Genomic DNA, 12,210 nt, shown 5'->3' on the forward strand with positions numbered 1-12,210 from the left:
TGCTATGTGTGTATTATCACTCTCCTGTCTCTTTGACATAAATGTCATTAAATAAAATAAAATTGAATGGTACAGGGTATTGGATATGGCATTTTCAAACCTGAAAAAGAAAATATAAATCACTGCTTTCAGTGCTTTGAATGAGAAATGTTTCTCTTCTCTGCTTTAGAACCATTTGAAATTACAGTTTTTCTCGATTGCTAAAACACTAAACCCCATTCTCTGAATCAAATGTTCAGTGAACTAAACCAATTTGTCAAATCAGACACTCTTTTGGCAAAACTCTAAACACATTCTCATTCACTAAACACCTTTTGCACTGTGATGCACTTGTGCTGCAAATTGGTAAACACACGCGGCAAACAGTAAACACAACTACAACACAGTTGTCATCTGTAAAACACAATGACTCAAAATTGAACACACTTGTTTCTAATGATGTGATTAAACCAATTGCCCAGAATATAAGCCAGTTCAGAGGGCACAGGTGTGTTGGGTGGATGTAAGAATGGTGGGAAACAATCTGAGAGGCAGAGGAAGAGTAAGAGGAGGAGGAGGAAGAGGAGGAAGAGGAGGAGGAGGAGGAAGAGGAGGAAGAGGAGGAAGAGGAGGAGGAGGAGGAAGAGGAGGAAGAGGAGGAAGAGGAGGAGGAAGACCAAGAGCAGTCATTTCAGATGATATTCGAGCAACAGTCATAGACCATGTTCTTGTTCATGGTATGACAATGAGGGAAGCAGGCCTACGAGTTCAACCCAATTTGAGCAGATTCTCTGTGGCCACCATTGTCAGGACATTCAGAGAAGAAAACAGGTAAATGTTTCTTTTCATTTCGGTAATTGAAAGTTTACTGTATTCATTTGAGCCAGTACATATCTTTGTCAACAGAAAAATTACTGGGGGGAAATAACCTTTCTTTCCATACATTTTACACATACAATGTAATGTCCATTACTATTTACACTATACTTTACTGTATGTAATACTGAAAGTGCATTTTCCCTTCTTGTAGAATTGCAAGACTACAACATGCGGGTGGAAGGACTGGTATGTTCTCCCAACAGCAAGAGGCTCTCATTGTTGATATGGTCCTTCAAAACAATGCAATCCGCCTGCGTGAAATACAGGAAAGAGTTGTTGAAGACAATGCAAACTTTGAAGGAATGAACAGTGTCAGCCTTTCGACCATTGATCGTGTCCTCAAACGCAACAGGCTACGCATGAAGCAAGTGTACAAAGTACCCTTTGAGCGCAACTCAGAACGGGTCAAAGAACTACGATGTCAATATGTACAAGTAAGTGTACACTCAGAAACTTTCAGCTCTGATGCTTACAGTACAATTCTATGCTACTAGCCAACTGTTACTGTAAACTGCCCTTTATACTAGTGTAGGGTATGTAAATACTGTAAGGTGTGTATACAAATACACTTGCAGAAGTTTGTCTTTCTGTATCACTTACGACTGTAAACTAATTACTGTATGTATCCTTTTTTACATGTGTAGAGAGTGTTTGAACTGGATTCCATGGAAAGGCCCCATGAATGCATTTTCGTTGATGAAGCAGGGTTCAATCTGGCAAAGAGGAGAGGGAGAGGCAGGAACATTATTGGCCAACGTGCCATCGTGGGTGTCCCTGGCCAGCGTGGTGGCAATGTCACCCTTTGTGCAGCCATAAGTAACCGTGGGGTTCTCCACCATCATGCAACCCTGGGGCCATACAACACTGAACATCTTTTAACCTTTCTGGGTGGTCTTCGGGATGTTCTGCTTGAGCGTGAGCACCAGGATTATCAGCAGGCAGTGCATGCTGTGTATGTGGTGGTTTGGGACAATGTCAGCTTTCACCGGAGTGTCCGTGTACGTGAATGGTTCAATATCAACCAGCAATTCTTAAATGTTTTCCTTTCACCATACAGCCCTTTTCTAAACCCAATCGAGGAATTTTTCTCTGCGTGGCGGTGGAAGGTCTATGACCGAAACCCATATAACGGGGTAAGTCTTCTAGAGGCTATGGAATTGGCCTGTGGTGACATAGGTGTGGAATGTTGTCAAGGCTGGATCCGACACACCAGAGGGTTTTTCCCCCGTTGCCTGGCAAGGGACAACATTGCCTGTGAGGTGGATGAAGTCCTCTGGCCAGACCCAGCACGAAGACGCGACGCTGAGGCAGACTGAATTGTGTAAAACAGACTTTTCAGTTGCACAACATTTGAGTTTATTATGCTTTTCATTTATAATTTTCTTTGACAGTACTAAGTGATGGTTACTGTAATATTTTCTTTATTGCAAATGGCATTTACGTACTGTGTATACAGTAACAAACAACATTTTCTTTAACTGCATGCCCTGGATGCTGTGTTCTCCATTTTTTTGTGTTGTGTCTAATGATTGCTCCATAGTGTTTATATATTGATGGGTTGTGTTTATGATCTGAAAGCATAGTTTGATTTTGAGCACAGGTTAAATAGTTTAGGGGCGAGTGTTTGATTTTGCCAGAAGAGTCAAAGGTTTTGGAAATTTAGTTTGAATATTTGGTTTTGTGTTTACAGTTCTGAGAAAATGGTTGACTGTTTCAAGAAATGTGTTTTAGCAATCGAGAAAAACTGTAAATAGAGCAATAATAAGTGCCAACTTTTTCCAGCTGTGAACATAAGTGTTTTAATTAATCAGTAATCTCCCTCCGCCCCAGCCATCTTGATTGTTGTTGCTGTTATGACCCCGGAAGTAATTGAAACTTCACAACTTTATTGTCCAACTCAAGGCCAGAAAATAAACAATGACATAATCGATTATGGCACTTAGCCGCATCGATGCTGAATCGTGCATGCCCCGCATTGCGATGCATTGCCGAATCGATTATTGTTGACACCACTAACAACAATATTACTCATGCTATCAAGAGAGAAACTCGTAATCTAGAGCACAAATGGAAACAAACACATTTAGAGGTCTTTAGAATCGCGTGGAAAGACAGCACTTCACGTTATAAAAAGGCTCTAAAAGCAGCCAGGGCTGAGCATTCCCATAAACTGACAGAAAAAAACATTTTTTTTATTTAGTACAATGGCCAGATTAACAAATAAACAGACATAACCTGAACAAAATATTCCAGTACAGTTTAGTAGTAATGACTTTATGAATTTATTCACAGCCTCGCTTTCATACCTGTCAATTCACCTCATTCATTATGGTGAGGTCAAGACAATCGTCAAATGCACAGATGCAAGCGAGACGTAGAAAAACAATAGAGAATGGGAACGTGACGTCAGCAACGCAATGCATTCGTGGACTTTAGGACACAGACACTACATTAGAGAAGGAGTAGTAGTGGAGGTAGACTTCAAAACTTGTATTATACAGTTAAAAACACAATTGAATGCTGAACGCTTGCTGTGTTATGGACTGCTATAGCCACTCTCACGACTTGCGTGGAAAACGTATCTCAAATGACGCGCAATTTTTCAGTTTACCAGCTTGGAAACAAGAAGTGAAAGTAAAAGTAAAACTCAATGGAAATAAACAAAAAATGTCTTTATCATTTGTATTTATATATTTATTATTTATAACAAATATATTGCAGATTAATATTTTCTGTGCTCACACCATAATGAAACACGTCTGGAAAGGCTTCATTGTTCAGCTTCTCTCAGTAGAAGGTATCTTGTACCATTTAAGTCCAGTAAAACTTTTTAGTACTGTAGGTATAATGATTTGGGCTTTCAAATACAAATTATTTCAAAGCTGCATTACGGACCATAATCTTATGTTATCCCCTAATGCTTTAACGTTAAGGAAATAGGGCAATGTGATATATGTTGCTGAGATCAAGCGATATGTATTTATTATTTTATATATCAGATACAGACTTTTTAGTTAGGGTATTCAAAAATAAACTACAAAAGACAAATCAATGTATGGTCTTGTGTGTGGTGCGATAGAAGGCGGCCGTATGATTAAGAGATGATTAAAAGGTAAGATATTCAAATATTAGTGCATTTATTCTAAGTGAGTGCAAGCAGTTCTTAATAAGTATTAAATATAGTAGTATTTTTCTCTGGTGATTCGCATTAGTTATCATTGTACGCTCCTGAGCGACTACCCATAATGCAGTGCGCAATGACGTACTTTCCCAGACTCTATACTGTAACTGTAATGTTGATTATAGTGAATGTAAATATAATGTTGAATTCATATATATATATATATATATATATATATATATATATATATATATATATATATATATATATGTATATGTATATGTGTGTGTGTGTGTGTGCGCGTGTGTGTGTGTGTGGACACACACACACACACACACACACACACACTTATTGTGTATAATGTATTTGTTCATAACAATGCGGAGATGTGATTTACTGAACGCGGCCCCTTTAAGAGACAGGACACCGCGCGCACTGAGCATGCGCAGAAGGCCTTCTATACGTTTTGTTTTCTCTCATCTTTCTCTCTTTTCCTTTTGTTGTTTCCTTTGACGCTATTGTGAATGTAACAGTCGAACACATTGTGAACTCCTATAAGTGTGTGTAATGTTAGTGTTCTTGTTAATGCAATAAAAATAGAGAGATAGAGACGAGATGAGGTCTGAAACATTCTCCAGTTGAAGCTGAAAGCGACGCTGTTAACGATCGTGAATGAAGGACAAAAGTGGAATATTTCTGTCGGATGCCTTATATTTCCAGTCTGCAGGTGAGAGATGTTTCTCAGATTACAGAGTTTAACATTAATCAGCTCCAGCGTTTACATGTTTAAGGACCAATGTAATGAAATGCGTCCTGGTTTATTATTAGAGTGTAATAATATGTTGGCAGAGAGTTTTTCACAGACTCTGACTCTATTACACCAATAAAATGTGCTTAATGTGCCACTTTACAGAAGATCTCAGACATCAGCATAATGAATGAGGTGAAAACAGGGAACTTTTGGAGACAAAGAGGCTTTTCAGCAGCTCAGCTAAACATGATGGTCCTGTTGTTTCTCTCAGACTTCAGGAGTTGAACAAACCTGATTTTAATGCAATTAATATCTAACTTGCATCAAACTACTCCATATTCCTGACAGAAAACACGTTCAGTTAATTTAACTGTAAGTGTAAATGTAATTAAAGTAAATCAGAATAAATTCAGTAACTTATCTTTGATTTTTCCAGGTCTGGTCCTGTGGGCGTCAGTTTCTCACAGTGATCACAGTTCACACCTGCAGTGAAGCCCCTCCCACAACAATTCACCAATAAATACTGGGAATATTCACATCATCCTACAAGAGAAGGACAAACTCCAGGTGTAGCAGCTGAAATCTGTGTGACTGTTAAAGATGGAGTTTATTAAAGAGGAGATTAAAGAGGAGATTGAAGACATGAGTTATCCAGAACCATCCAGAATAAAAAATGAAGATACTGAGGAACAAATAGTTTGGCGACACAAACTAAATGATGTAAAGAAACTCTGTGACTTCAAAACTCAAGAAACAAAAGCCAAAAAGCTGCACACCTGCTCTCAGTGTGGAAAGAGTTTCCAAAAAAAAGGAAACCTTAACGCACACATAAGAGTTCACACTGGAGAGAAACCGTATCCATGCACTCTGTGTGGAGAGAGTTTTACTCACGGATCAGGTCTCAAATATCATCTGCGCATTCACTCTGAAGAAAAGCCATTTAAATGTGATCAGTGTGGTAGAGATTTTAAATTATCATCAAATCTAAAACAACACCTGGAATTTCATTCACATGAGAAGCCCCTTGTGTGTTCTCTTTGTGGAAAGAGTTTTTCACGAGTGCATCATTATTTACATCACCAGAAAACACATGATGAAGTGAGAGATCATGTGTGTTGTGACTGTGGGAAGAGCTTTGCTAGAGCTGAATGTCTGAAACAGCACCAAAGAATTCATACTGGAGAAAAACCTTTCAAGTGCTCATATTGTGACAAGAGTTTCACTCAGGCTGGAGCCCTGAAATCACACGAGAGAGTTCATACTGGAGAGAAGCCGTACCACTGCACTCAGTGTGAGAAGAGTTTTAAAGATGCTGGAGGTTTAAAAAATCATCTGTTCATTCACTCTGGAGAAAAGCCATTTAACTGTGATCAGTGTGGTAAAGTTTTCAATTCGTCATCAAATCTAAAACAACACATGAAAGTTCATTCAGGTGAGAAGCCTCACGTGTGTTCTCTCTGTGGAAAGAGTTATTCATGGCTGAACAGTTTTAAACAGCACCAGAAAACACATGATGAAGTGAGAGATCATGTGTGTTGAAACTGTGGGAAGAGCTTTACTAAAGCTGGTGAACTGAAACGGCACCAAAGAATTCATACTGGAGAAAAACCTTACAAGTGCTCATATTGTGACAAGAGTTTCACTCAGTCTGAAAACCTGAAAGAACATGAGCGAGTTCATACTGGAGAGAAGCCGTACCACTGTACAAGAGTTTCAGACATTTATCAAGCCCTCTTGCTCATATGAAATGCTCATATGAAATTGAGCGTTTTCACGCTCATATGAATTTTTTTTGTAAGTGAGCAACATGTTTTTCATGTCAAATAGTAAAAACTGTGAGATAAAATATGGAGTTCTACAGTAAAAGTATTTTTAAAAGTAAAAATGTGTGTTCCCAAAATGAACGGAGGCCTTACGGGTGTGTAACGGCATAAGTGTGAGGAATGAATTTACTCTATTTTCATTTTTGGGTGAACTATCCTTTTAATAGTTTTCTGTAGCTCATTTAAGGGCATAACCACTATGTTTTTATATTTCTTTTATATTAGTGGTTAATGAAATGAATGTCAAATGTGTCAGTAAATGAAGTTTCATTGGCACAACAAATATGAACTGTTTGTAATGATTGGATAATACTGTTAGTGTAAAAAATTAATGTTAATAAATATTTCTAAAGCAATTTGAGTCTTGTGTGATTGACTTAGTGAAATTAAGTTGCTAAAATGTAATAATTTTATAAAGAGAACTTAATTTTTTTAGGTGTTACCAATTGAAGTAATATTTCTAAAGTTGATCCAACTGTAGAAATTTAAGTTAAAATGCTATGAAATTAAGTTAGACTAATGTAAATAATGGGTTTGAATGAACTCAAATAATATAAGTGTGATTGACTTATTGAAATTATGTTGATAAAACATAATAATTTAAGTTGAGAGAACTTAATTATTGTAGGTGTTAATAATGGAAGTATTTTTCTTTAAAGTTGATCCAACTGTTCACTTTTTACAGTATAACCAAGCAGATAGAGCAACCATTGACTACCATAGTATTTTTCCCCTACTATGGTAGTCAGTGGTTGCTCTATCTGCTTGGTTACAAACATTCTTCAAAATATCTTCTTTTGTGGTCAGCAGAACAAAGAAACTCATACAGGTTTGGAACAACTTGAGGGTGAGTGAATGATGACAGAATTTTAATTTTTGGGTGAACTATCCAATTTAATTACTAAGTGCACTAAATTGTCTTCTGAAAGAACATGCAATTATGAGAAATAAAACCGAAACAACATCTTGTCTTGATTGATCTATTTAATGACAGAGAATAAGATGAGTTGTTTAGTTTTAATTAAATTTAATATAAATAACATAAAAACAACAAATATTTTAATCAAAGTACTCTCTCAATATTCAAAGTGCAAACAGAGACAAGAGCTAAGAGGTGGTTAACTACACAGCCAAGCTAAGATAGAGTTGATATTGGGAGTACAGGCTATTGTGTGTCGCCTAATGTGTGTGAATCAGGGAACTTGCGTTTCCTTTCGCGTTGCGATCGCACATATAAGAAGCAGCGGTTCTGAGCATGCATTTTACAAGATTACACCATGTCTACACCTAACACTAACCCATTATAATCAGTGTTTTGACTAATATCTACACTGGATACTCAAATAAAATGTCAATACCAAGGTGTTTTTTTTCAACAGTAATTTTGTTTATTTAAAAAGATTATTTAATGCATACAATATGAATAACCTATGTTACTGAATAATTGTGTAGAATAGAACTATTTTCCTGCTCATCTGAACCATAATCTAATTCTGAACACACACAATGCTGCAAGACGGAACCAGTCAATCACAGAGAGAGCGTTCGCTCACTGCTGACACTGTGTTCAAACAGAGCTGCTTTTCACAAAACTATCATAAGAAACCATTGATGCTTTTGAAAATGCAACCCAGAACAATGCTCATCAGAAGAGTTATTTCACAATAAACAAATAGAAATTTTAGCATACATAGTGCAATTATACTCTTTCAAATTAAATGTTGATATTGATCATGTTCTATTCTGTAATGTTAATATAAGTGAAGTTTTAGCAACTAATTTCGGGAGGAGCACGTCCAGATAATTAAACCTTTCTAAATAATGGAGCACGCCAGATAATGCAAATCTAATCAAACCCAAGTGGAGCACGCCCAGATAATTAAAACCTAATTAAACATGAGTGGAGCATACTGAACTAATCAATTCAATCAACAACAGGAGGAGTGTTTATATACAGCTGACTCACCTTCCTTTCGTTGACAGTTTCTTAGCATTGTTGGTCTGACCGTCTGCTACCATGTCACAAATCCAATCATCCTCCTCTGACCAGGAAACCAGCTCTCCTCGGGACCCTCCGCCGCAATCTGCCGGCCCTAGGCCCACTCCTCCGCCGCTGGATATCGTACCCAAGCCCCAGGCCTCTCAGCGCGGCCGCCAGCCTGCTCGATCCGCCTCACGCTCACCAAGACGCCGAGGCCAACCCTCGCCTCCACCGGCGAGACAGCCTTCCTCCCCGGCCTCCTCTTACATCTCGGCCGTCCCGACGATCCCAGCTATCGGGAAGTGGACGGTAGTAGGTCTGAGGCAAGCGCTGGCAAACTCCGACGTGCAGTTCTCGCAGAAATTGAATAAAGCGGAACTGTACAGCCTTTATGTTAGCTTGCAGCCAGCTTACCGCTCTCCTAAGCCCACTTCAGCCTACAGCAGGCAGAATAGAGCTTGCAGGGCTCAGGATTCACCTCGTTCGACACCTTCTCCTCTCCGTACTAGATCCGGCGCGATTCGAGTGACGAGCCGCAGCAACAGGCCTTCAGCGAGCCTGGGACGCGCTCCAGACTCTACCGCATCAAGGCCTCATCGGCTTGTACCCGAGGACCAACCTCGCACCGCGGCTTCTCCCGCTGTAGCGACGCTTGTGGCTGGGCCTGCCGGCCTGCCTCCAGCCTCTCAGCTCGCTCCTCCAACAGTTATTAACCCTTTTCATTTTCAGTGGCCTCCAGCTCCCACCGCAGATGCTAGCGCGAGCTTGCTAGCAGTCCAAGCCCAAAATCACCAACAGTCCTTTCCAACACTCGCTAACACTTCTTCTTTTCAGTGGCCTGCAGCTCCAGTAAACGCAACGCCGGCCCTACCCGCAGCACAAGCTTCTATGTCCCACATGTATCCTCCTTTTCCTCATGTTCCCAACAACTTTTTCCCCCAAGCTCCAGAAGCAGCCCAGGCTTCTCTCTCTTCCAACCCCCTTCTGCAAACTAAATCTTCGTTTTCTCTCCTCACAGCAACACCGATGCCTGTCCCTTCTAACGCCGTTTCCTCTGAGCCTCCTCCAGTAGCGCAAAACATCCGGGCACAGATCCTGGCAGGTGTGGACATTGATTTGTCATCTCTCCTCTCCATGTTCCCCGTGTCAGACACAAACCGCCAGATAGACTGCGGGGATTTTTCAGTCACTTTAAAAAACCCCAACCCAAAATCATCCCGCTTACTTTCTTTTCCCGAATTTTCGATTGCTTTTTCCCGTTTCACAGATATAATTTGTTCAGTTTTTCCCCACAGGCGCCGCGAGCTAAATGATTATCTGGCCATCATAGCCGAGCTCGCGCTGTCCTATGGGGGAGGAAATTTTTACACGTACCACAAACTCTTCGCTGCAAAATGTGCCGTGCGGCTTGCCCAGTGGAATCAGTGCGCTTACTGGGGCGCTCTCGACACGGATCTCCATAGCAGAGTGTTCCTAGGCTGCAGGAACATTTCGTGCGCTGTTTGCAGGTCAGTGGCACATTCTACGACATCGTGTCCTCAGATTAACCCCCACCCCCCCGCCCGGAGACAACACAGGTTAGATCTACCAGTTACGTGCCACGACCTGCAACCTACACAACAAATAACGATTTTAGAAGGGATCCCCCCCGCTTCGAGGACAGGCAGTCCTGCAACAAATTTAATACAGGGAACTGCAGCAGACAGCGCTGTAAATATTTGCATATCTGCAGTTTCTGTGGTGGTGCTCACGCACGATATGTATGCCCCGTGTTCAAATCACTGAATAAAAAACCAAATAATTACTTATCGACTCCTGTAAATATTTCTCGTCTGTCCATCGAATTGGCTCACCACCCGGACGTTGAATTTACGGATTATTTGCTGTCCGGCCTTGAACACGGCTTCATACCCGGCGTCGAATGCCCGCTTTCCCAGAATACCATCTGCAATAATCTCCAATCTGCTCTCGCTGAACCCGAAGTCGTAGATAACCTGATTAAAAAAGAAGTCGAGTCAGGTTTTATGATAGGCCCTTTTGACGATTCTCCCTTCAAAACTTTTCGCATTAGCCCCATCGGAGTGGCTACAAGAAAATTCTCGGGTAAAAAACGTCTTATAATCGATCTCTCAGCTCCACACAATGCCCAGTTTCCGAGTATAAACAGCTTGATCCCTCTCGATGAATTCTCTCTCAAATACCATGACATAGATCAGGCAATCGATATGATTAAAATCGCAGGTCGAGGCGCTTGGCTTGCAAAACTCGACATCACTTCTGCTTTCAAAGTGATGCCCATTCATCCAGATTCATGGCACCTATTTGGGGTTCGCTGGCACGAGAAGTTCTATTTCGCTGTACGCCTAACGTTCGGATGTAAAAGCAGCCCCAAGATTTTCGACATGCTTTCAGAAGCTGTTTGTTGGATTTTGTCGAACAATTATGCCATTCCTCACCTCATTCATCTGCTAGATGATTTTCTAATTATCTCGCCTCCTGACGCCATCCCGGCAGCACATATCCTCACCGTTTCAAACGTTTTTTCCGAACTCGGAATCCCCATTGCCCAGGAAAAAACCATGGGTCCTGCCACATCCATTGAGTTTCTCTGCATTAAATTGGATTCAAAAAACTTCCAAGCTTCATTACCAAAAGAGAAAATTGATAGGATAATTCTCATCTCCTCTACCTTTCTAGATAACTCCCACTTTCCCAAACGCGAACTTCTATCACTGCTAGGTCACTTAAATTTCGCAATGCGCATCATTCCGCAAGGCCGCCCTTTCATCTCGCATCTCCTCTCACTCGCATCTTCGGTTCATGCACTAGAGGACCTCATTTTAATAACTAAATCGTGTCGCGACGAACTTAAGTCATGGATAACTTTCCTAAACCAGTGGAATGGCCTGTCTTTCTTCTACAACAATCTTGTTTCTTCCCCCGTTGACATCCAACTTTTTACAGATGCGGCTCCTTCAGTTAGCTTCGGGGGTTTTTTCCAGGGTCGCTGGTTCGCAACTCCTTGGCCACCACAGCTTCAGGACATGTCACAGTCCTCAGCGCTATTTGAGCTTTACCCTCTCGTTGTAGCGGCTTTTCTGTGGGGGAAAGAATGGACGGCTAGCAGCATATTAGTGCATTGCGACAACGAAGCGACAGTCCAGTGCATTAATAAAGGCCGCTCTCATTCATTAGCCTTGATGCCCCTTCTAAGACGTCTCATCTGGATCTCAGCCTGTGATCAATTTATTATTCTTGCAAAACATGTCCCAGGGTCCGAAAATCTAATTGCTGACTCTCTGTCTCGTTTTCTGTTTCAGAAATTCAGGACATTGGCTCCAGAGGCGGATCAGTTCCCAACTCCAGTACCTCATTATTCAGAACTGATATTCCCTTAAACCACCCGCTAAAACCCCTCCTTGACGCATCGCTCAACAGCATTCTCCAAGCAGTTTCCCCAGGACTATACAATCCTATGTGACAGCGTGGAGATGTTTCAAATCTTTCCACCTTTCATATAGATAACAGTTTCCTGATTTCTCTCTCCTTGCAATCGCCTCTTTCATCTCCTATCTCAACAATATTAAGGGCCTCCAAGTCGGGTCCATCAAAGGCTACCTGAGCGGCGTCCAATTTTTCCACAAATTGATTTACGGCGCTCCCTCCCAAGAGATAA

At 40.9% G+C, this 12,210-nt stretch overlaps 1 protein-coding gene across 1 annotated transcript in view; it reads left to right on the plus strand.

Moving 5' to 3' along the window:
* LOC307129956 (uncharacterized protein) overlaps window positions 1-12,210 on the plus strand; it is a 236,371-nt gene that overhangs the window by 150,721 nt on the left and 73,440 nt on the right. The gene's annotated exons all lie outside the window — the stretch shown is intronic.

This window comes from Gobio gobio (genome assembly GCF_949357685.1).
Source record: "Gobio gobio genome assembly, chromosome: 8".
NCBI lineage: Eukaryota > Metazoa > Chordata > Actinopteri > Cypriniformes > Gobionidae > Gobio > Gobio gobio.